A 23,747-nucleotide genomic window follows, 5' to 3' on the forward strand; every position below is an offset into this window, starting at 1 on the left:
GCATGGATTTTAGAGGGGACAATCTACATCCAACCATAGCCACCTGTGTGCATCTACTCACCATCCCACTAGTCAGTAGAAACTTTGAGAGCATTACACTAAAGCTCTGGGGAAAAAAGCCAACAAAACAAAACTAGCAATGTAAAGGCTGCTAAGAAAGGGAGGATCACTCTTCTCCAGGACAAGCCCTGATAGGTTGTCCAATCCAAAGTGATCAGCCCTAGACACATGTACACATAAACAACACTAAAGAAAAGGTCACACATTTGAGAGAACATGGGGGGACATGGGAAGAATTGGAGAAGGGAGAGAATTGGGAGAAGTGATGTAAATACAGTACATGTGTATGAAGTTCTCAAAAATAAGTAAGTAAATGTTAAGAAAAGATGGACCAGAAATGAACCAAGAAAGTAACTGTCTGGATAGTAAAAAACAAAACAAACTACCCTACTTTTAGTCAGAAATAATTCCCTAAGTGAGCTTTAATTGTCTCATCCCTCTGCCTCTGTTCAAATGTATGCATGTACAGTGCATATATTGTCTCTTTAGTTCTTGAAAATCCTTAAGAGATGAAAATATGTAATGTTAATTCCTAATTTTAGAAGGGTCAGAGATGGCAAAACATAGTTTAAAAAAGACTCCAATGTTGCTTTAATATTTTGTTTTTGCCGTTGTCTTGAAATCTTAACAACTTTTGGGCAAGAATGCACATTTCATTTTGTATTTGATTCTTCAAAAGGATAGTATAAGATAGCATTTGGTTATTCCTACATTTTTATTGCTTTTTAAGAGGCTTTAGGGCAGAACAAAAGGATGTATGTAACAAAACCAAGAAGCAACTCATTAATTTATTTTATTTATTTACTTAAGAAATGGCCTTGTTAAGTAGCCCATTGGCCTTAGACTCTTGAACCTCTTGCCTCAGTCTCCTGAGTAAATGATATTGTAGACATGTTCCGTCATACCTGCCTAAACTCCACTTTCAATGAGGCAAAGGAAATACGAGATAGGAAAGTTAAATGGAACTGAGCCTACTACATTGGAAGTACATTAGAATGTCCAATGTACCTTCTTGAAATTATGCACAAATGTGAGTTGAGGCTTTCAAGCAGCCATGATGAGAAGCCAGGGATATACAGGTAAGCGATGTGCATTACCCCATGATCGGCAGCTGAGGGAGAACTGTGTGTCCATGATAAAACACTCAAACATTCATGTTTGAGGACACTCAAATGTTATCTAGTGACATTGTGAGAAATACACATACTGTGCACCCAGCAACTGGTGTCACAAGGCTGTTTTTTTTTGTTGTTGTTGTATAATTTCATACACGCATATAATATGTCATGGCCCTCTTGCAGGATGACCTTGTGGAGAAGCAGTGTGATACAGCTGTCCCATTTAGAGCTGAGCACTTTAGAGCTGAGCACTGCACAGTCTCTTCCTCTCTTCATGTGACCAGTTGTGGGTCTCTGTGTTAATCAAGGCTTAGTCTTTTTTTTTGTTTTTTGCTTTGATTTTTCAAGACAGGGTTTCTCTGTTTAGCCTTGGCTTTCCTGGAACTCACTTTGTAGACCAGGCTGGCCTTGAACTCAGAGATTCACCTGCCTCTGCCTCCCAAGTGCTGGGATTAAAGGCGTGCGCCACCACCATCTAGCTCAAGGTATATTCTTTAAAAACTTTTATTAATCACTTTGTGTACAGAATAATGGATTTCATTGTGATATTTTCATACATGTATGTCATTAACTTGTTTACATTTGCCTCCGTCCCCTCCCCTGCCCTTTGCCTCACTCCTAACTTATCCTTTCCTTTCTCTAATTAATCCGCCTTCTGCTTCTGTGTGATATGTGGTGATCCGCATCTCTAGAGTCCATGTATGAAGGAAATGTGATGCTTTATCCCCATTAACCTGTCATTTGCCTTCTTCTCAAGCCTCCTCCTTCCTCACAGCCTTCCTCCAACTTTCACATCACATATTTATGTGTGTATATATAATCTTTTTGTGTGTATATATGTGTATGCTGGGAGGTGGTGTGTGCGCGTGTGTATGTGCGTGTATGTGGAGGCCAGAGAACAAACTTGGTTCTTATCCTCAGGTGCCATCCACTTTGTTTTTTGAATCAGGGTATTTTACTTGGCCTAGAATCTGCAAATGAAGCTGGTCTGGCTCACAAGAGAGCCCCAAAGATCTGTCTGTCTCTGCATCCCCAGCACTGGGAATGGAAACATGCAGTGCCATGTCCAACTTTTTTTTTTTCTTTTTAGTATAGGGTTCTTGGAATCCAACTCAGCTCAGGTTCCCACGCTTGTGTAATGAACACTTTCTTGACTGAACTGTCTTCCCAGGCCTTATACGTACTTACATTTAAATCTAGATTTTTCATGTGAGCAAAAACATGTGATATTTGTCTTACCGAGTCTGGCTTCCACTCATTTTCCTGTGAATGGCACAATGTCATCTGTAGACACAGATGAAGGAGAAATTCCCTCATGTACATATACCACATCTCCTTTACCCATTTATCTGTTGATGAGCATCCTGACTGGTTGCATTGTGAACAGCCAGCGATAAACATGGTCTCTCTGTGGTCATGTGACTTACATTCCTTCAGATATATACCCAGGAGTCAAATAGCGGGATCTTATGGCACTTCTAGGTTTACTCTTTGAGGAACCTGCATATTGTGGCTGCCCCAGTTTACACTCCTACCAGCAGTCTGTAAGGGTCCAGCTCCCTACACTCTCACCAGCACTTAATATTTTTGTTTTCTTAGCGATAACCATTCTGCCTGGTGGAGGTGGCGTCTCAATGAACTGTTAATTTGCATTTCTCTGATGGCTAAAATGTTAAACTTTTTGAAAACTATATATATTTGTTGGCCATTTACATTTCTTCTTTTAAGAACTGTCTGTTTACTTCATTTGCCTAGTTGTTGCTTAGAAGATTTGGGTTTGGGGGATGTTTGATTTTTGGAGTTCGTTATGAACTCCAGATAATAATCCCCTGTCAGATGTACTGTTGACCGAGACCCCTTGCACCCTGAGCTGTCGCTTCCCCCTGCTGCTTTTTCCCTTGTTGTGAAGACACTTTGTAATGTCCTGCACTCCCTTGCCGGTTCTTGTTTGTTTTCAGCACGCCCTGGCCAGCGCTGACTCCCAAAGCCCCCTCTCTGATTCCCTCTAGCAACTTCAGAGTTTGGGTTTTACATTCAGGTCTTTGATCCATTTTGAATTGATTTTTCCTACAGTATGAAAACCTCGGCTCCAGTTTCATCCTTTTACATATGGATACCCAGGTTTCCCAGCCTCGTTTATTGAAGAGGTGTTCTTTTTTCCCATGTGTGTTTTTGACTCTTTGTTAAAAATATGGTGGCTGTAGTTATGCAGCCTTATTTCTGAGTCCTTTGTTTTGTTCCACTGCTCTATGAGCCTGTTTTCGTTGGGTCAGTTTTTATTTTTTATAAAATCAGTTCCTTAAATCAGTGGCAACACACAATTTAGGAAAGTTACTCAGCATAGCCTTGCACACGGGAGGAGGCCTTCACCTATGTGCTGAATACATGCATGCGTGAGTGCTTCAATGAACGAGTCCAGACAGAGGAAGGACACATGTAAGACTTGGTATCCCACTCTGGTGGGCTAACTTACTTCAGAGATAGACTTCAGAGTACTTTGAAGAATTGATGAAATCCATAGTTTTTGGAAACCCTCCTTTACAAATGTGCTGTTGTCAAAACTGGAGATATACTTCACAGGTAAAGAACGCGTTACGGTTCTCATAGAGGACTGGAAATCAGGTCCTAGAACCTACAGCAGGCATCTCACAACCACTGTGACTCTAGCTCTAGGGGATCCCACACCTTCTTCTGGCCTCCACAGACACCCACATATGTGTGGCACACATATGTGCAAACACACAAACACACATAAATAAAAAAAAAATTCAGTAGAGGAAGCAATGCTATTGTCAAAGAACCCTATCGGCAGAGTAAAAACCACTTCAAAGAACTGGAGAAAACACGTGTGAATATTATCTGATAAAGGATGAAACTCAAGACTCTATGAAGAGGAACTAAATCTCACTGAAATCAAAAGTCAGTGAACAACACACTTCAGAAGTGAGCAACCGTTTCCAACAGCTATTTCTTCAGAGAACATATGCAAAGAGCGTGTGAAAAGAAGCTCAGCGTTGCCAGTCTTCAGAAAAAGGCAGATGAAGAGCACAGTGAACTGGTACTTATTGCTTATTGGGATGGCTATAAAGAAGAGGAGGAGGAGGAGGAGGCAGTGGCACACTCACATCACAGAAAACAAGTGCCCTAAGAATGTGTAGAAACTGAAAGTTGTGTACACCGTGAGTGGGAATGGAGCCTGGTCTTGCAGCATAGAAAACAGTATGGCAGTTTCCAGAGGCTTTAAAAGAGAATTCCCACATGGTCTAACAATTCCACATCTGATGTGTATCTACAAGATTCAAAGCAGAGACTTGAACAGCTGCTTGTGCACCGTGTTCAGAGCAGCATTAGTCATAAATACAAAAGATGGTGTCCTAGTCACTGTTCTTCTGCTTAATAAGGGACTGTGAGCAAGGCAAAGGACAGAAGAAAGCATTTACTCAGGATTTACAGTTTTAGCAAGTGAGTCCACGACCATCATGCCAGGGAGGATGGCAGCATGGTGCTGGAGCAGTAGCTGAGAACTTACATCTGTTCATAGACACAAGATGGAAAGGGAGGAGAAAGAGAGAGAGAGAGAGAGAGAGAGAGAGGGGGGGGGGGAAGGGAGGGAGAGGTAGTTGTTTGTTTTTGCTTTTTTTAGGAGGGGCCCGCTACCCAGCTCCCAAATAAATCACACAAGGAGTCTTATTCTTACTTATGAATGCCAGACCTTAGTTTTGTGCACTTTCTAGTCAGCTTTTCTTAACTAATTATCTCATCTACCTTTTGTCTCAGGGCTTTTACCTTTCTCTATTTCTGTATATCTTTCTTTCTTACTCCATTGCTGGTTGTGTAGATGGGTGCCTGGCCCCTTGTGTTCTCCTCTTCTTGCTCTCTTGCTCCTCCTTCTTTTTCTCCCAGATTTCTCCTTCTATTTATACTCTGCCTGCCAGTTCCACCTATCCTTTCTCCTGCCTCACTATTGACCATTCAGCTCTTTATTAGACCACCAAGTGTTTTAGACAGGCAGAGTAACACAGCTTCACAGAGTTAAACAAATGCAACATAAAAGATACAACACATCTTTGCATCACTAAAGTACATGTTCCACAGCATAAACAAAAGTAATACATCTTAAATTAATATTCTACAACAGAGAGAGAGAGAGAGAGAGAGAGAGAGAGAGAGAGAGAGAGAGAGAGAGAGAGAGAGAGCAAACTGTCAATGGCATGGACTTCAACAAGGGCACACTTCCTAATCGTTGCCAAAAAGTTCCACTAACTGGGGAACAAGTTTTCAAACATATGAGCCTACAGAGACCATCCTCATTCAAACCACCACAGATGGAAAACACTCAAATGTCCGTCCCTCAGTGACAAGTGGCTAATAGAGTGTGGTCTATTAATGTCATACCACTTGAGCTTAAAATGGAAGGAAATTCTGACATATGTTCCAAGGCAGATGACTTTAGAAATCACTAGACTCGAGGAAATAAGCCAAATGAAAAAAAGATAAGAATATATGGTTCTGCTTACATGATATACTTAACAGAAATTAAATTCACAGAGACAGACAGGTTAGTGGTGGTCACTAAGGTCCGGGGAGACAGAACAGGTACTTCCTGTTTAACAGACACAGAATTTCAGAACAGAGTGACAACAGACTTCTCAAGTTGAGTAGTGGCAATAGGCATACAACTTTGCAGATGTAATTAATACCGATTGACTTGTGCACTCTAAAAAAAATTAAATGGCAAATTTAATGTATATTTTGACATTGTAAAGAAAATAAAGAAATTTGTCTCCTTATTGAGTCTTGAAGTTCTACAGGCCAGTAAATTTGCAGCTACTGGCTTTTCATAATCTATCTAAAAATGGCTCTTATGATAGAGAAATCAAAATGTACTCATAGAAATAGCACCTGGAGATAACTTCAACCCTAAGTAGCTGGAGCAACACAGAATTGCTTGGACTGTAGGAGAGTTATTTTCTTAGTCAGAAACAGGGAGGAGGGCACCGTTGGGTTTGGTCTGCTTGTGCAAAGGGGTGCCACCAAGCCTTGTTCTTATACCCTCCTTTGCTCCTTAGGGAGACTTCTGCCATTGTCACCTGAGGGTTGTTACCATGGTGATATCACATGTAGGTTGTGCAACATCTAGCAACAGGAGAGAGGCTACTGCTTCGTAGCCAACTTTCTAAGGGTGAAGAACCCTTAAATCCAACTTCCTTTCTGGTCGCATTGCACACAACCCGATCACATTTTTATTCTTGCATCAACCAGTGACAAGAGAAGCCATTCCATGAACCTGCTAGACTGGTTAGCATGGTCTGCAGCACACAGCAGACATGAGACAGAAGAAAGGATCTGCAATGCAGAAGGACAAAACTAATGGCCAATGGGTTCCTGTTGAGACCTCAGTATGATTAGAAATAGTGTATCCTGGGAAATTTCCACAAATACCTCTGTGCCTCAGTTTCTACACCCATGAACTGGGTGGCAGGGGGATCAAGACAATGCTTACAGAGTGCCTAGTACTTAATGAATTTATTCATATTATTGCATCAAGCATTATCTCATTACTGACACAAACAGTGAATGGTTCATCTCTATTGGATAAATGCACCATTTCCTATGTTAGTCCACCCATGTAGGTAAACACAGGAAATAAATAGCCCAGATATAATAAGTCCGTGTGGGCTGTGGGATCCACTTCTCTTCTTTTATAAGAGTTCTGAGTGGATGAGTCTGCCAGGGCTGCCTTAATCAGTGTCACACACTGGGTGGCTCATACAGAAAATGTATTTCTGGAGATTAGAAGTCTAAGGTCAAGGACTCTGCGGTGTTGGTCCTTCTGGGGCTATGAGAAGGCTGTGTTCCAGTTCCCTCTCCTTGGCTTGCAGATGTCTGTCTACTCCTTGTGTCTCTACATTATCTTCCCTCCTTAATCATCTGTGTCCAGTTTTCCTTTCCTTTGCTTAAATCATCAATCTGGTTCAGAAATCCCCTCATGACTCCATTTGATCTCGGCAGTATAGAGACTATTATCTCTAAATAAGTCCACATTCTAAGGGTTTCAACATGTGAGTTTTGAGGGACAATAACCAGCCCAAAAGGCAGAGTAAGGACCCCTTGGCTGGGAATTGAATACTGATGGCAGGTAAGATGGTTCAGTGGGTAAAAGCACCTGTGTGGTGTTTTGAAAGAAAATGACCCCCAAAGGGATTGGCACTAATAGGAGGTGTGGCTTTGTTGGGGTAGGTGTGGTCTTATTGGAGGAAGTGTGTCTCTGTGGGGCGGGCTTTTAATTCTCCTTTGCTCAAGCTGCTCCCAGTGTCACAGTCCACTTCCTGTTGCCTGCAGATCAAGATGCAGCAGCTCCTTCCCCAGCACCATGCCTGCCTGCACACCACCACATCCCACCATGATGATAATGGACTAAACCTCTGAACTGTAAGCAGGCCACTCCAATTAAATGTTTTCCTTTATAAGAGTTTCTGTGGTCAAGATGTCTCTTCACAGCAATAGCAACCCTAACTAAGACAATCTGCAACTAAGCCCAGAGACCTGAGTTCAATCCTGAGACCCACATGTTGGAGAGAACCAACTCCTGTAAATTGTCCTTTGGTCTCCACACATGTGTTGTGGCATACACGTGCTCCACCCTTTGATAAATAAATGTAATAAGAGAGTTTTAAGAAAAGAGTTGCTGCTGGGACCCCTGTTTTCCTACAAAGCCAGAGCAAGGATCCTCATGTCAGTCACAACTCTGTCTCGCTCGTGTTCATTCCCTTCTCCAGCCTTTGCACTTTAAATGGGTTTGGAAACAACTCTAAATCCCACTCTGGCTGACCTGCTGTAACTGGGGGGTAACAGATTTGTGAAGAAACATTTCAGAGACAATTCTCTGAGCAGGGCTGGAGGAAGTGTGTCCCCAGAAGGGCAAATAGAAATCCCCAGCGGGGCGTCTCTACACATGCATGTGTTGAGTGCAGTCTGTGTGCAGAGTCTGTGTGCAGAGCCTGTGTGCAGAGCCTGTGTGCAGAGCCTGTGTGCAGAGTCTGTGTGCAGAGCCTGTGTGCAGAGCCTGTGTGCAGAGCCCGTGTGCAGAGCCCGTGTGCAGAGCCTGTGTGCAGAGTCTGTGTACTTCCTTCTGCACGAAGCCATGGAGTGTGTGTGTGTGGGTGGGTGGAATGAGGTACAGTGCCAGTCTGTAGGGATCTTCCCATGCTGTAGAGGTGTAGACTGACAGCTCCAATGTAAAGCAGAACACAGGAAGGGCAGACTTGAAGAAAAAGAGCATCCAAGGCAGACAAAATGAAGCTGGATGGAAAAGCTCGACATTGGCAGAAGAGTAAATGCCTTTGGAAATCTTGCAAGTATCTTCTCTTTGTGCCCTGCCCAGATGCAAATGGAAGTCAAGTAGCTGCATAAGGAAAGGGACAAAGAAACATTGAGAGTCAATTCACGTGAACTGTTAGAGCCCTGCAGTAGGAGGAGCCACAGTGTCAGTCACACTCCACCCTTCAGCTGAAGTAGGAGGGGCTTGTAAGGGACTGTGGTGCCTATCAGGCCACCACACAGAATTGCCTGAACTCCATGCACTGATTAAGGGAGGTGTTTCATGTTTGGCTGAGCTGGGGCAACTGCATGTTCACTATCACGACACCTTGTGAATTTGCCCAAGTCCTCCAGGCATTAGCCACCTCATCTGCAAAGTGGGGGGCATCCCTTTGCCTCTTGGGTTCTGGCATGCATGGAGATACTGCAGGGGATGGCTAGCAACAAATCAGACTCAGAATCAATACACGTTCACCAGAAGAGGAGCCGGGAGCTCACTCATGTGGGATGTTTCACTTCATGTGGGTGGTGTCTTGTCTCCTGGTCCTGTAGCCAAGTTATTTGTGTCCTTAAAAATAACAAATGAAAGTCAGACATGGTAGTACATGCTTGTGATTCCTGCTCTTGGGAGGTGGAGGAAAGTGCTTATCCTCAGGGACAATGAATTTCAAGCTAGTCTGGGTGTTGGTGGTTAAATGAGAGCGGCCCCATAGGCTGGTATGTTTGAATGTTTGGTTTCCAGTTGGTGGATTGTTTAGGATGGATTAGGAGATGTCACCTTGTTGGAGGAGGTGTGTCAATGCAAGTGGGCTTTGAGGTTTCAAAAGCCCAAGCCAGGCCCAATCTCACTTTCTCTCTGCTTCCTGATTGCAGATAAAATGTGAGCTCTCAACTACTGTTCCAGTGCCTGCCTGCCTGCCTGTCACCATGCTCTCCACCATGATGGTCATGAACTCACCCTCTGAAACTGTAAGCAACCCCCCCAATTAAATGCTTTCTGTTATAAGTTGCCCTGGTCATGATGTCTTTTCACAGCAATAGAACATTGACTGAGACACTGATCTACGTGAGACCCCATCTCAGAAAAACAAATCAGACCAAACAAATGAGCAAAAACAGTATGTGAACACACTAAACACAAGTGTTATTAAAGATTTCTGGAGACAGAAGGGAAAGGGTTGAGAACCCAGTGAGTAGTCTTGACTGTCTCCTCTCCCAGCTCCCTCCACCTGCTGAGAAGGGAAGAAATTAACAGCAGAGGAAAGGCATTTAATCAGCAAAAGGAGAGAAAGCATGTGGGAATTCCCAGTGGGCATTGTCCTGACATGACCTGCAACCTGCCTGACCTGGGGGATTGGGGGGAGGAGGGATGCCGCCTCCCCACTTCTTTCAGAGGGAGTCACTTCTCCTCCTCACCACTAGAGGGCACTCTGACTAGTCCTCTAGACTGGGTGCAAGAGAAACAGACATTTTGATTCAGTTGGATTTGAATGATGAGGGAGGTAGAGCTAAAGGCAGAGAGGATGGGGAGGAGTTGTCTGAAACCTGCTCTGGGCCTGGAGCAGGGACAGGGTCCAGGCTTACTTAGGCAAGGTACAGACTATAGAAGATGGGGGTGGGGTGGGTGGGTGGGGGAGTGGGGGGCTGTGGGGAGTTTAGTTAGCATCTGAGACCAAGCAAGTTGGTAGATTCAAACTGGAGTTTTGAAAAATAGAAGTGGAACTGTAACCAGCTTGGCAGATGAAGATATTCCCAAGGGACACTATGTTTCTCAATCTGACTATCAGACTATAGAAACAGTGGACACCAAAGAAATGAAAATTTCCTTAGCAATCTCATGCTGTGAGAAGGAAAAGGTGCCAGCCAGAGAGGGAGCTTGTCTCCTGGAAAGAGATTTCACACAGTTCTAACAGCCTGTCAGACTGCCTTAGGGAACGAGTCTGGAGCACAGACAGGATGGGTCAATGGTGGGCGGGAGCGGGACTGCTTAGATGTGCACATCCTTGGTCTTCTATTTACACTTCACTGTCACTTCAGGACCAGGAGGCTGTGCCTGAGGTGGGGAGTGGGGGAGGCTGCATCTCCTTGTCCCTCTTCCCAGTGTGTCACATTGGATGCCTCTCCTTTTCCTGCACTCCTCTTTCAATTGACTTATGGGGGACAGGTGAGTGGCCGGACCTGATTTGGGGCCTAGGTTGTGACCCTCAAGTCCAACAACAGGCCGTCTTGGTTCTTTTGTTCTTCTCTTTCATCTCGGAGCAGGACTGTTTTGCTGACTGCTAGAGCAGCAGGATTGGTGTTCAATGAAGAGCGTGTGGATGCCGGCAGGCTGGCAGATGATAGGAGGAAAGACGGGGAAGACAGTAGTCACTCCACGGGTGAGCGGAAGGTGGGGGACGTCTGGAGAGAGGGAGGCTAGGACAGACAATGGGGATGAGGGACAATGGGATGAGACAGAAGCTACACATTTCTACCACACAAGGACATGCCAACCCATTCAGCATTGAGAATGGAAGGAACATAATTTATGATGACATCCCTCTACTATACCTGTATCAAAGATGCCAATTTACTGCTGGAAATGAGGATCTTATTCAGTCCCATATCATATGAACATAGTAAGAAAATAGTTGATGCCTGCTGCTGTAGAGGGTATCCAGAGGATTTGGACATTCAGCCAGGAAACCATAATGGCCATACTGATGATTGCTTATGGTCAGAACCCAAACTAAGGATTTGCTCATGGCCATGTCAACTTGGCTTTAGAATATGTTTTGTGCATAACAAAGATGTTTCATTCAACCCATTACTGCTTTTAGAAAACAATCCTAGACACAGTTTCCATGAAAATCTTTTGAGATCCTCAAAATGCTTTAGTTATCTTTTTTTTCCCACAGATGAGATGCCATTGCCTGAGGTAGCACTGGGTCTACATAAGTAAGACAATATATCAAGTACAGAATCTTTCTCCTTCCGAATCCCTTGCCAGAATAATAGGTCTGCTGGGACTGGCTTAAACAGAGGCCCAAGTAACAACCAGTTTTGAAATGTACACTCCACTTAGCATTCATTTTTAGCAAATAATCTTAGGCGACTCATACCCTAAGAGTCTTCAGATACTTTTTAGAGTATAGATACTTTATGGTAACTAGCACTACATTAGAGAATGTAAATTGTAGACGGGTTAGGGAGGAGGCTAGCATGTTTTCTGAGGATGCCTCTTTGTTTTGGCACTGACAGCCTGTGAAAGCTGTCTAGATGTAGCTTTCTACTTTGATGTTTTCAAACAACTTGGTTGTAATTTAACTGTCATTTTTTTTACAGACAGATTTTAAAACACACTTGTTTAAACTGTAGAATGTCTTCCAGTTTATTAAATTGATTGGGTTGGCTGGTGAGATGCCTCAGTGGGTAAGGAAGCTTGTCACCAAGAGTGATAACCAGAGTTTGACCCCAGGACCCATGTGGTGGAAGAAGAAAACTGACTTCTACAAGTTGTCCTCTGACTTCCATACACACTGTGGCACACAGCCCACAATCATAAATATGATTTTGTGATTTAGATGACCTGGTTTCAAGATCCACTTTTTAACAGATAAATTCAAACATGTTTGATACAGTTCCCATGCCCACATGCTCAGCACCTGGACATCAGTCCTCAGTCAGTCCTCAGGAGACAGTGTTTGCAGGAAGGAAATGAGTATACTTCAAGGGTTGACATCTGAGAAGGTGGGATGATGTTACCTCAGAATCTCACCCTGAGGACTCAGTGGTACAAAGGACTTTTAGAGAAGGAATGGATGAATGTAGGATGGCGATCAGGAAAGTAGCATACTAAGCAATCTTGTCATACAGGGTGCGGTCCTGCCATCCAGGACCTGCGGCTCCCTTTTTATCCTTTTCTCTAATGACTGATCTTGACCTCCTGGGGCTGATTAGAAGCATGTTACTTCTCCCTAAGCTAAAGAGTAGAACAGGTTTGGGACATAGCTTAGCGGTAGACTGCTTGCATGCCATGCGTGAAGCTCTGGATTTAACCCCTGATGCTGGTAAAAACAAATACAAACCAAGTGTCAGAGCAATGTTCATGTTTCATGTTAGCTATAGCGCAGAATTAAAGAATGAGGAGGGATGTTGCACATTCTGATGGTTTCTAAAGGTCACCAGTTGCTCTGGGTTCTATAAATCTGAAGGAAGATGACTTGGCAGTTGGCATCTTAGTCATTTACATGTGGGTTCTCTTTAGGATTTAGGATGCCAGACAAAGGCAGGGGGAGAACAAGAAGCTCACCCTCATCAGTGGGCTGCATTTGGCCTTCAGGAGCGAGAGCACAGAGCAGAGCTGGCCTGTTCCTCACCTGAGTTCCTCTTTCTTCCTTCTTGACTCGCTGCTGTCACCATCCCTCCTTGTTGCATTCGTTGCTGATGGTGTAAGTTGAAAGATGATCCTTGCCCTCAAAGACCAGGAAGGGAATCACAAAAGTCATCTACAAGATCATCACATTCTTTTATGCAAGTGTCATCCTGGTAGAGGCTCTGCCTGGCATCAAGTTGATCTTAGCTCCACCCTAGGTTCTCAGAATTTAAGAACTCTGCTCAATAAACATTTATTGAGTATCTCTGCTCCACGCTGGCTGCAGGTACAAAGATAAGAACTTAAGCCCCTGGGCTGGAGAGATGGCTCAGAGGTTAAGAGCACTGGCTGCTTCCAAAGGACCTGGGTTCAATTCCCAGCATCCCCATGGCAGCTCACAACTGTCCAGAATTCAGGTTCTAGTTTACCCGGCACCCTCACACAGACCTACATGTAGGCAAAACACCAACACACATAAAATAAAAAAATAAAGAAATTATTAAAAAAAAAAAAACAAAAAAAAAAGAACTTAAGCCCTGTCCTTTACTTCAACCTTAGGTTGAAGTATCCATCAGTGAGACCCACTGCCCTTCTGGCCATGTGCATACCTTCTCTCTACTCAGAATAGTTCTTCCTCTTTGCTTGATATTGTGTGCTCTCCCATGGTCTTTAGATCCCAGTTTCAAAGTAGCTTCTGAGTCATCTGCTTAGTGTGTCCCCAGCATGCAGACTTCATCAACTCCCCTCCTGCCTTGTTCTCCCTCACCCTCTTCATTGTCGCTCACACAATTCACTTTATTGTGGAATATCTGTTTCTTTTATTAGAAACTGAGTTCTGTGACTGCAGGAAATTAGATGTGTGGTTCCCCACCCCACCCTCACCTCTCATCCTAACCTTCCTGGAACATAGTCCATACTTTATGACTATTGGCTGTTTGAACTCATCAATATTTGAATCATGTGTGTGCAAGTGCATATATGTGTACAGAGGCCAGAGGTTAACCTCGGGTGCCATCCACCTTGATTTTTAGAAATGTCTCTTCATTGGCTGATTGACAAGCTCATTGATTCAGTTAGCCTGGCTACCCAGCTAGGCCTGGGGATATGCCTGTCTCCACCTCCCTAGTGTTAGGATTACAAAGGATTAGACTGCACACCACCACACTGGGCTTTTTATGTGGATTTTGGGAGATAAAACACAGGTCCTTATGTCTGCACAGGGAACATTTTACCAACCAACCTCCCTAGACCCGATATTTGGGTCTTTATCTTGTCTCCAGGTCTGTGCACGCTCCTCTTACCCTGGCTCTTCCAGCCCTCAGGTGCCCACTTAGTCTCTCTCTCACACATGCGCAGTGGGTTGTGAGAGCCACAGCGGCTTCCCCGGCAGGCTGTGGCCGGCTTGCAGCTCTGAACCCGGACTGGTCTCAGCTGCCCTGTTCCTGGCTGTTTCACAGATGAATTTGTTACAACATGTTCTGCCTGTTCTTCCCTTGACTTGGACCATAGCTGCCTGTCCAGATTCACGCCTCCAGTGTGTCCTAGGAACTGTCCCATTGCAGGCTGCCCCAGTTAATTAACCTTCTCGGTGTGACAGCTTTACAAGACTGGACAGAAGGCAGAACACCCATGATGCTCTGTGAATTAAAATCCCGGTCAGTGGAAATGAATAAAGTTGGAGGTGTTTACCTTGCACGTGCCGAATCCTTGCATTTCCCACTCCAAAGAATTGTCTAGAAAGCAATTGTGGGGGGGGGGGGGACATTGAAACATTTTAGAATAATTACTGATTCCTGAAATTACTTTCCTAAAAGCAATCTTGTGAGGCACCCATGCATAATAATATTTCTGGGTTGAGCTCTACTGGTAAAATGTTGGGTGTTATGAATCACCTTTATTCCAAGCCCCTGACCAACATCTGAGTTGTTAAATCCTTGCTTAGCTTCTCATCACTGTTTTGTTTTTTTCCCAGAGCCACTTGCCTCCGTGACTAACAATTCCTGGCCCTAGCTCAGTCTCCTGAGGAAGAAGGGACCTGACTCCTGAAAGTGCAAACTGTCCTCCACACCTGTACTGGGGCAGGTGCGTGCCCCCATAAACACAATAGGACTAAAAATTAGCTTTTCAAGTAAGCCATAGTGGTTCACACCCGTAAATCCAGCACTGGGAAGGTGAGGCAGCAGGGATGTCAAAGGCTCGTCTATGCTGCACAGTAAATTCTACTTGTGTAAGACCGTCTCCGAAAGACTTTTTTCTTTTCTTTTCTTTTTTTTTCTTAGTTTGGTTTTTCAAGACAGGGTTTCTCTGTGTAGCTCTGGCTATCCTAGAATTTCCTCTGTAGAGCAGGCTGGCCTCAAACTCACAGTTTGCCTCTGTGTCCCTAGTGCTGAGATTAAAGTCATGCGCCAACATCACCACCTGGCTAGAATTTTTTTTTCTTCTGCATTAAAGTTTAAGATGTTCATACAAAGTAAGCTTAGGTTCCTAAGACATGACATGAGTATGACGCCTCTGTGGGCTGCTATAGAGGTTAAAAGGGGAACAGTGGGGCAACCCAGCCTGGTGACTGGAGAAAGCGGTACTCTTACTGAGATCCCAGAGACTGCACATACCCTACAAACTTTATCAGTTTCTTGGATGCAGATTTTTCCCAGTGTACTTAACAGTCTGTTTGGAACACCATCCACAAGTTGTAAGTGTGGGGCAAAGCAAGAAGGAGCAGCTGCTGACACTGTTTCCTTAGGTCACACAGAACCATCGTGGCTCTCAGGGCTTCCAGTACAGCAGCGGTTTTTAACCTGTGGACCAAAAACCCTGGAGGTCCAAGGACCCTTTCACAGGGGTTGCCTAAGACAATCAGAAAACACAGATATTTACATTACAACTCATAACAGTAGCAAATTACAAAGTAGCAATGAAAATAATTTTATGGTTGGGGGTCACCACAACGTGAGGCACTGTATTAAAGGGTCACAGCGTGAGGAAGGCTGAGAACCACTGTTGTACAGGAAGAAGCATTGGACCCATCCAGGCTCTCAGTACCTGCAGCCTAGGAAAGGCCATCTGTTCTGTGCATCAACAGAGGGATCCTTCAGCTGAACCGTGGAGATGGAGACACAGGACTTTTCTCAGGACTTTTCTTGATGGAATGGATCCCGAAAGGCGCCAGAACTCAGGCGTGGTGTCCCAGACACTTTCCTCCCCCATTTTGCCACTATATGCTAAGCAAAGAAGCAGGAGGAGCCCTTTAGATTTTCTGGGATTACATGACATTCAGATCATGCCCCTAAGGTAGGAAGGAGTTAGGCTTCATTTTGGTTTGGGGGTCCTGGGGATAAGCCTGAGCCCTCGTGCATGCTAGGCAAGCACCTTACCACTGAGCCTGAAGTTGGGCTTCAACATGGGCAATCAGGTGAGCTTGGTGCCCCCCTAGGCTTCCTTATAACCCCTCGCACCTGTTTCCCTATTCTGCCTGCTTTGTTCACTCGAGGTCCAGCTGTGAGGTGTCCCTGTGGGCCTCCTCGAGTGCATAGCCCCTTCCACGCTGACAGATTCCTGCCCTGGTTGGGCTAGTGAACTTTTGGGGCAGCCAAAAAGAACCCGCGGGAAAGGCAACAGTCTAGACTCCTCCCTCCTCCCCGTGGTACTGAGTCCTGAGCCGCAGCTGGGTCACCACCGCCGCCAGGCCAGCTGCTCTAGCCTGCGGGCGCTCGGGCTCCAGGTCACACCTGATCCCACTCAGGTCCCGCTTCCGCGCGGGGAAAGCAAGACGTCCAGGTGCTGATGGCCTACGGTGGGTCAAGGGCGCGTCCCTGTTTCCCCCTACACCCAGGAGGTTGGCGACTGGGGACAGACAGACAGACAGACACGGACGTGCCGTGCCGGCCAGGCTGCCGGGTGGGGTGCGGGAGGGGGTGGAGCCGCCTGGGAGGGGCGGTGCCGTGGAGCAGAGCTCAGCCTCCCGCCCCCTTCAGCGCTCGGGTCTTTGGGGTGACACAAAAAGCTCCCGCTCGGTGCCCAACGCCCGGCGGAGGGTGTCCGATCTGGGACGCGGAGGGCGGCGGGGCAGGTGGAAGGCGCCGCCTGAAGCGAAGGGAAGGACGGGCTGGGAGCTGGGCTGCGGGAGGCGCCGCCGCCACTCTGCCCGCGCCGCCCCACAACCCGCGGCGGCAGGAGCAGGCGGCATCCGGCCCTCCGCGCGCATCTGGCAGAGCGCGGCGGGCAGCGCGGACCCCCGGGATGCTGCCCAGGGTGCTGCGGCCACCGCCAGCATAGCAGAGCCCGAGCCCGCGGCCGAGAGAGGTCAGTGAGTTTCGGTTTGTTTTCCGGCTCTGTATGCTCCCAGGTCCCGGGTGCAGAAGGGGCACGCGGGGATACCTGCTCCTAGGGAAAGCGGGGAAGGGAAACGGTAACCTGGGATACATTTGGGAGTACCTCTTGGACTGTGATTGGGGTGGCCTGTTTGGGTAAAGGAGTGTGGAGCTGGAGTGGAGTCTCCCGGGGACGTGGTCCCGGGAGTTGCGTTTCTCTCGGGCATTGCTTGAGTTGGGAGCGCGATGGGGCCGTGGCAGCTGCCTCTGGTTTCGCTGAGTCCTGGGATGCCCCCTGGAGCTCTGGTCCTGGGAGCCTGCCTTGTGCATGCGCTGCGCGCGCCCTTGAGGTGCGAGCGCGCGCGTCCATGCTGTGCCCCCCAGCCTTTCCAAGCCCCAGGTCGTCCACTTCAGTCCTGTCCTGCTTTCCCACTCCCCGAAGCCCTGCTAGAAGTTGCCCCCGAGCCATTCTTGGAAAAAGGGGGCTGAGTGGAGGGCCAGATTCCAGGGGTCTTTTGTGCGGACCCATGGGCCCGGGGCTCTTGCTCCTGGAAGGACAGCGGCAGGACAAAGCCAGCTGGACTTGTAGGGAGCTGCTTGGACAGCGTTGGTCCGGGATCCCGCCTACCCTGGGAGTGTGTTGGGGGGAGCGCTACACAGATTTGGAAACAGTAGGGTAATTGACAAAACAGTGACAGTGACTTGATGAGGTGGTGGCCAGGGCGAAGAAAGGATGCTTGCAGATGCAGCCCTGGTGTGTGTGTCTGGGCGTGTGACTATGCGCCCCGCATTGCCAGCCGCGTGGGTTTAACTAGTGTATTTTGCTAGCATATCTTTGCCCCAAGATGATGGTATTCTCCATCCTGACTCCTATCTTTCTGAGGAATTACTGTTGCTGGTAACCGCTTTACCGCGGGAGAACTTGGGGGCGGGGGAGACTGCAGAGGAGCTGGGAGGTGGTTATTTACTGGGGAGAGTCCTGATGCCCCCTCCTTGCCCTGACAGCATTCCACCCCTCAGTCTCACCCTCCCGGGACACCCACTCCTGTCTCAGTGGCCTTAGAGGGTGCTTGGATTTTTGTCTGTGCCGCGTGTATCTAACCCTTACTGCATGTATTTCACTGCAGGCTGAACAAAGCTGGGTCCCAATCGCGCTTCCTGCTTGTCAGCCTCTTGCCTCCTAAATGCATATGGTTTCCACTTGATGTCATCACGCAGAAGGGGGTGAAAGGGACGCGTGACAGATTCAGGTAACCCCGATGATCTGGGTAACTGCCTGGGTGTCTCTGGGTGCTGACACAGGGCTGCTTGGGTGGTTTCTGCTTCCACAGCATTCCCATTTGTGAAGGAGTGGGGGCTGCCCAACCAAGCAGAGAAAATCTGTCCTACCTTAGAGACTTCATTTGAATGTCTTGTTCCACCAACAAATTGCAAATGACTTCATCCTTTTCTTTTGGAGAGGTCACTGGGGGCAGCTTACATTGGAATGTATCAGTTCCACTGGATGGTGGGAATTGTGATGTTGTCAGTACACAAACAGCTGTACCTGAATGTGAGCTTGGATATGAGGCAGGTTTTTGTCCACACTAGGGATGTCATCTAATGATATTGTAGGAAGGTTGATCATTGTGAAGTGCTCATTAGGGCACTGGCCAAGTACAGTGACTGTCTTAGGAGATAGTAAGTACCATTTCTCTCCCACCCTTTTATTGTAATAGTATTTGTCATATAAAGAGCAGGGTGGGCGGCACTAAGTCGCTGGGAGGCGGCAGAGAGGGTTGTTGGGCAGGAGCAGAAAAAGCATGGAGAAGGCAGCTTTACTTAAGTTTCCTCTTCTACAGACATGAACCATTAGACTCTCCTGCATTTTATCTGTAGGCTTTGGTTCTTTCCCAAAAACTCTGGCCTGTTTATCTCTTTCCAAGACTAGTTCTGTTGTGATCAACCTAACCAGATCAGAGATATTTGACAGAGTGCATGGAAACCTCACCTTCAGCTGGACCAGGACACACACCTCTGCACTGGCATACTCTCCGAGAAACCAGCATCCATCCCACACAGGGCTGAACCCAGGTTTTCCTCATAGGAAGTGAGATTGCTGAGGGCCATAGACTCCCAGGATCTCTTGCTCCATGACAGCATCAAGGACCATAGTGGATGCTTTTTAGTTTTCCCCTCAAATCCCTTTTAAGATAAAGTTAAAAAACTTGAGACATTTGTCATTCAGGTCTAGAGTAGTTTTGCTTTGAAAGGTGACTTTAAAACCAGGAGTGACACCAGTGTTAGTTCTACTGAAGGTTTGGAAAATCATTAGAAGTGGAGCAGCCACGCCATTCTTGCTGAAACAAAGGCTTTGGAGAGACAAGATTACTGAAATAGTGGTAGGATGGAGGTATTTTGACAAGTGATCTTTCTGTCAGCAGTAATTCAGGGTGTGTCCTGGGTTGCAGCAAGAAGAAAAACCACATGATGGAATAACAGAGAATGTAATAATGCAATAGAACCAAGGGTGTGGCTTTTTTAATAGAAAAAAAGCTCACATACAATTTTCCACATAAGAAAACAGTTGCCTGCACATGTAATTGCATGTCCAAGAACAAAGATAGCCACAGTGTAGTATTAGGTTTTATTGTGATTTTTAATCATGTGCTGCAATAACTCATAATGAAATGTTGCGTTTCATTGGCTTTTTTTTTTTTTCCACAAGGAGTCTCTTTCCCCTGGGGGTATGCAGAAGTGGGTCTAGCTCTCGGCTGGCATAGTTGACCTTAGGCTCCAATGCTTTTCTCGGTGCTAACTTGTTCATCCAGCAGATGTTCTTGGGCACTTAATAGATACAGGTCTGTGAGAGGTGCCAAGGGATGAGTGATGGGTAGAGACACAGTCATGAATCACCCTCAGAGAGCTTATAGGAGACAGAGAAATGCAGGCTTAATTGTAAGTGACCGAGATAAGGGAAGAGCCTCTGAGGAAGTGCATGCCGCCTCTACTTGATTGTCTTTTTCTTTAGGGTGTTCTCTATTCCCTAAGTGGCTGGGCTGGGTCAGAGGTAGCCTTTTTTTCCAGACTGAACTCTTGAGTTGGATTCTCCATGGCTGCTGAGGCTTGACCAATGTGGGGAGGTCATTCCGTTCTCGTTTCTTCTTGACTATCCTGCTGTACCTTCTTCTAGGTGCTGTTCATACCCAGCTGTGCATCAAGTTTGAAATAACGTCCACATTTCTGTGTTGCCTGATTTAGAGAACAAATAGGACCAATAGACTTTTGTGGGTTTCTTTTCACCCATTTTTAAATAGCGATGTGTTACAGATTTTGTTGTAGTAAGGAGTGCTCCACATGTCCATGCCCAACAGTTTCTTTCCTGGGCTTGCTGAGTAGAAAGGCCAGGCTCACTGTAGTCACTCTGGCCCTGAACTGAGACAGGCTTGATCAAACTTGGTCCTATAGGACCACTGCACTCAAGAAAGAAAGAGTCAGGTGTCAGGCTATCCCATAGTCCTGCCCAGAAGCGCGTTACATTGTTCTCGTCCCAAACACGCTCTCTGACCTTTTCAGCCACAATCCAGTATTTCTTACATGGAAGTGGGAAGAACAGGGAGCTGAGCTGTACTAGTGACTTATACATTTCTTGTCCCATGGGGCCTGGCTCAAGGCTTAGAAGGTATTTGCTGTTCCATGAGCAGTTACTGAGTAAATCAACGGTAAATATCTTAAAGACTCTTTTCCATCAGCTGGGGATGGCTCAGTGGGTAAAGAGCTTGCTGTGCAAGCCTGGGGACCCGCGTTTGCATTCCCAGGGCCTGAGTAAAGCTGAGTGTGGGAGGACACATCTGTAACCCCAGTGTTCCGACAACAAAGGGGAAGGAGAGGCAGGGGAGTCTCTGGAGCCTTGTGTGCCAGCTAGTCTGTGTATGTGGCAGAGAATGACAAAGAGACCCTCTCAAACAAGGTGGAAGGCAATGACCAACACCCAGTCCTCTGACCTCCACATGCGTGTTGTGACATGTACACACTTACACACATGCAAATACAGGAAGGTGAATTCATATCATACACACACATATGCATCATGCACACATATGCACACACACATTAAAAATAATAGGTTGAATCTTCTCCAACCTGTTAGTTACTAAAATGTTAGTGTATTTCCTTACATGATTATATGCTAATTATCAAAGAACAATGCAGAATTTTCCTTTATGACTGTTTAGGGTACTGGTTTACTGTGTAGTGATGGGCCAGCAGTTATCTCCAAGGCTGATGCTAGCAGGTCTCATGCCCAGTATTATGTAACACCGAGATGTCCTTTGCAGACTTTCTCTCCCTTACCATCTGCTTCTTGCCCGAGACTTCCTGATTTTGTTTGGAACAGCCCAGGATAGAAAAGGAGTGGCAGGTGGGTCTAGAGTCACCCAGAAGGTGACCTGCTATAGCAAAGACCTTAGAAAAACAGAAAGGATGAGAACAGGTGAGGATGGGCTTAGGATAACTTATGTTATTTTGATGTTTAGAAAAAGCAATTTGGCCAAGAGGCTTTTTCAGGTCAATGGATCCACAGGACACCCAGCGTGTTCTAGGACATTCATGTTTCCATTAACCACCATGTTGGCTATGAGGGTAGTGAGTTTTAAATCCTGCCTTGCTGTGCTCTCCATACAAAGAACTGAGTGCTGTGGACCAAGCCTTGCAAAGGGAGTGGGCAATCCTTGCTGCTTACAGGAAGACAGTTGCTTTGGAACAAGCTGGCCACTTAAACATCATTGCCCACTTTGAGATAGCTGCATGCACAGATCAGAATTTTTAAGATTTGATATGTACTTTAAAGATAAGCATAGAATTGAATTTAAATAGTAATGCTTTTGTCACCTTGAAGTCATTTTTCAAAGATAGCTCTTATACACAGAAGAGACACAGGGAACTGAGTTAGCCTCTGAAGTCACAGGGCCTTAGCTAGCGGTGTGGAGGCCACCCTTCCAGTCCAGCTTCATTGGAGTGAAAAGCTCGGAGGTATGAGGCCAGAGGGAAGTGTAGAGTGAGTTGTTGAGGAGGCAGCTCCAGGGTCAGGCCAAGGGCAAACACAGTCTGAGTGAGAAAGCGAAGAAAACCCCATGAGATTCACATTGAAGGACATTTAAACAACTGTAAAGTGTATTTCTATATTCTATGTGACCTCTTTAATGCTCTTATGAAGTCAGTTATTCAGGTGGAGGACACTTGTGGCAGAAATGAATGCTCCCTGGTACCTCCTGTCACAAAGACACTGTAGTTGGAAAGGAGAGAGAAGAACATAGGGTGTTCTGCTGCCTCTGGTGGCTCTTTCGTTGGGCTGTGGGTCCAAATAGTCAGCTCTCATGCTTTATACATATTTCAGGATTTTTCTAGGAGGGAACTCATGTTCCCATCTCTCCTTTAGTTTTCTCTGGTTTGACCCCAAAATTCCTTTCCAATCTTCATTTTTGCTCGTGTGTGTTTATGTGTGTGTACATGTATTAGAAGTCAGGGACCAGCTTGTGTTGTTCTAGCTCAGGTAACACCCACTTTGATTTTTCAGATGGCTTTCTTACTGGCCTAGGGTTCTCTGAGTAAGGCTGGGAGGGGTGGCCAGCAAGTCCCAGGTATCCGTCTGTCTCTGCCTCCCTGATCTTGGGATTATAGGTGTGTACCACCATGCCTGATGCCTGGCCTTTCTACATGAGTTCTGGGCATCAAATTCAGGTTCTTATGCTCGTGTGTTTTTTACCAATTTTACCAATTGTGTTATCTTCTAACACCTCCAATTCTGACTTTAAAACTCTCCATTAGCTGGGTGGCTAGTCTGTAGTTTTCCCAAAGGCTTTTTGTTGCTTTTTTTCTGGTTCTTGTGCACTATACGGCCTCAATGTCCTTTTTTCCTCTTTCCATCCTACTGCTAAAGGCTCACTTCCACTCTCAACTTAAGGTTTAACTGAGTCATTTAATCCCGTAGTGATCCTTCATTATCCCACAGTTCTCTGGAGAAAATTGCCTCTGCTGTTCCATTTCATTCAACCTCTTCGTTCATTCCTGTTCATTTGTTCATTTATTCATCGATCATTCATTACAAAGCACACTTGCGCTATCACTTGAAGTGTTTTTCTGTTTAATCACTGTATCATAGAAAGTTATCAAAGCTAATTAGCATAAAGGGAGTGCTTGAAAGAGATGGCCCAGGATGTCTTTTGCCATTAAGCCTCATCTACCCAGAGCCCCAGTGCCTGAGACCCTTCAGCTATTGCCCTTCTGGTTCCTGCCCAACAGTGAGAGAGAGTAGCCGAGGTGCACTTCCCTCCAAGGGACCACAGCAACTGCTGTCTGCAGGATGTTTTTCTTCAAAAGCTCCTACATGTGAGGACAGGATGAATGTGTCTCCACTTGGTATTTCCCACCATGCACAAGGAGTGATCCACAAACACCTACTGTTGGTGAATCTTTGACATGGGAACTGCTTTCAATCTACCACAATTAAGGAATTATAGACACTTTTGCCCTATATTCTTAAAGTTAGAAAGAAGCTTATTTCTAAAAGCTTCCCCTGATTACACTAATAATGGTTAAATATTGAAA

The 23,747-nt window shown here is 45.9% G+C and overlaps 1 protein-coding gene across 6 annotated transcripts in view; it reads left to right on the forward strand.

Annotated features, from left to right (window-relative positions):
- Positions 1–6,956: 6,956 nt before the first annotated feature.
- Rnf152 (ring finger protein 152) overlaps positions 6,957–23,747 on the forward strand; it is an 85,711-nt gene continuing 68,920 nt past the window's right edge. Inside the window, exons 1-6 of one of the 6 annotated variants that reach the window (XM_052736498.1) lie at positions 6,957–7,610; positions 9,372–9,467; positions 10,761–10,876; positions 12,745–12,928; positions 14,825–14,934; positions 18,290–18,412. The gene's annotated coding sequence lies outside the window, so the exon portion shown is untranslated. Of the gene's footprint in view, positions 7,611–9,371; positions 9,468–10,760; positions 10,877–12,744; positions 12,929–14,824; positions 14,935–16,209; positions 16,646–16,847; positions 17,155–17,942; positions 18,061–18,289; positions 18,413–23,747 lie in introns of those variants that run through there. The other 5 variants (XM_052736499.1, XM_052736500.1, XM_052736497.1 and 2 more) reach the window with 5 other exon arrangements.

This window comes from Peromyscus californicus, unplaced genomic scaffold (genome assembly GCF_007827085.1).
Source record: "Peromyscus californicus insignis strain IS unplaced genomic scaffold, ASM782708v3 Scaffold_14__1_contigs__length_90479793_seg_1, whole genome shotgun sequence".
Classification (NCBI taxonomy): Eukaryota; Metazoa; Chordata; class Mammalia; order Rodentia; family Cricetidae; genus Peromyscus; species Peromyscus californicus.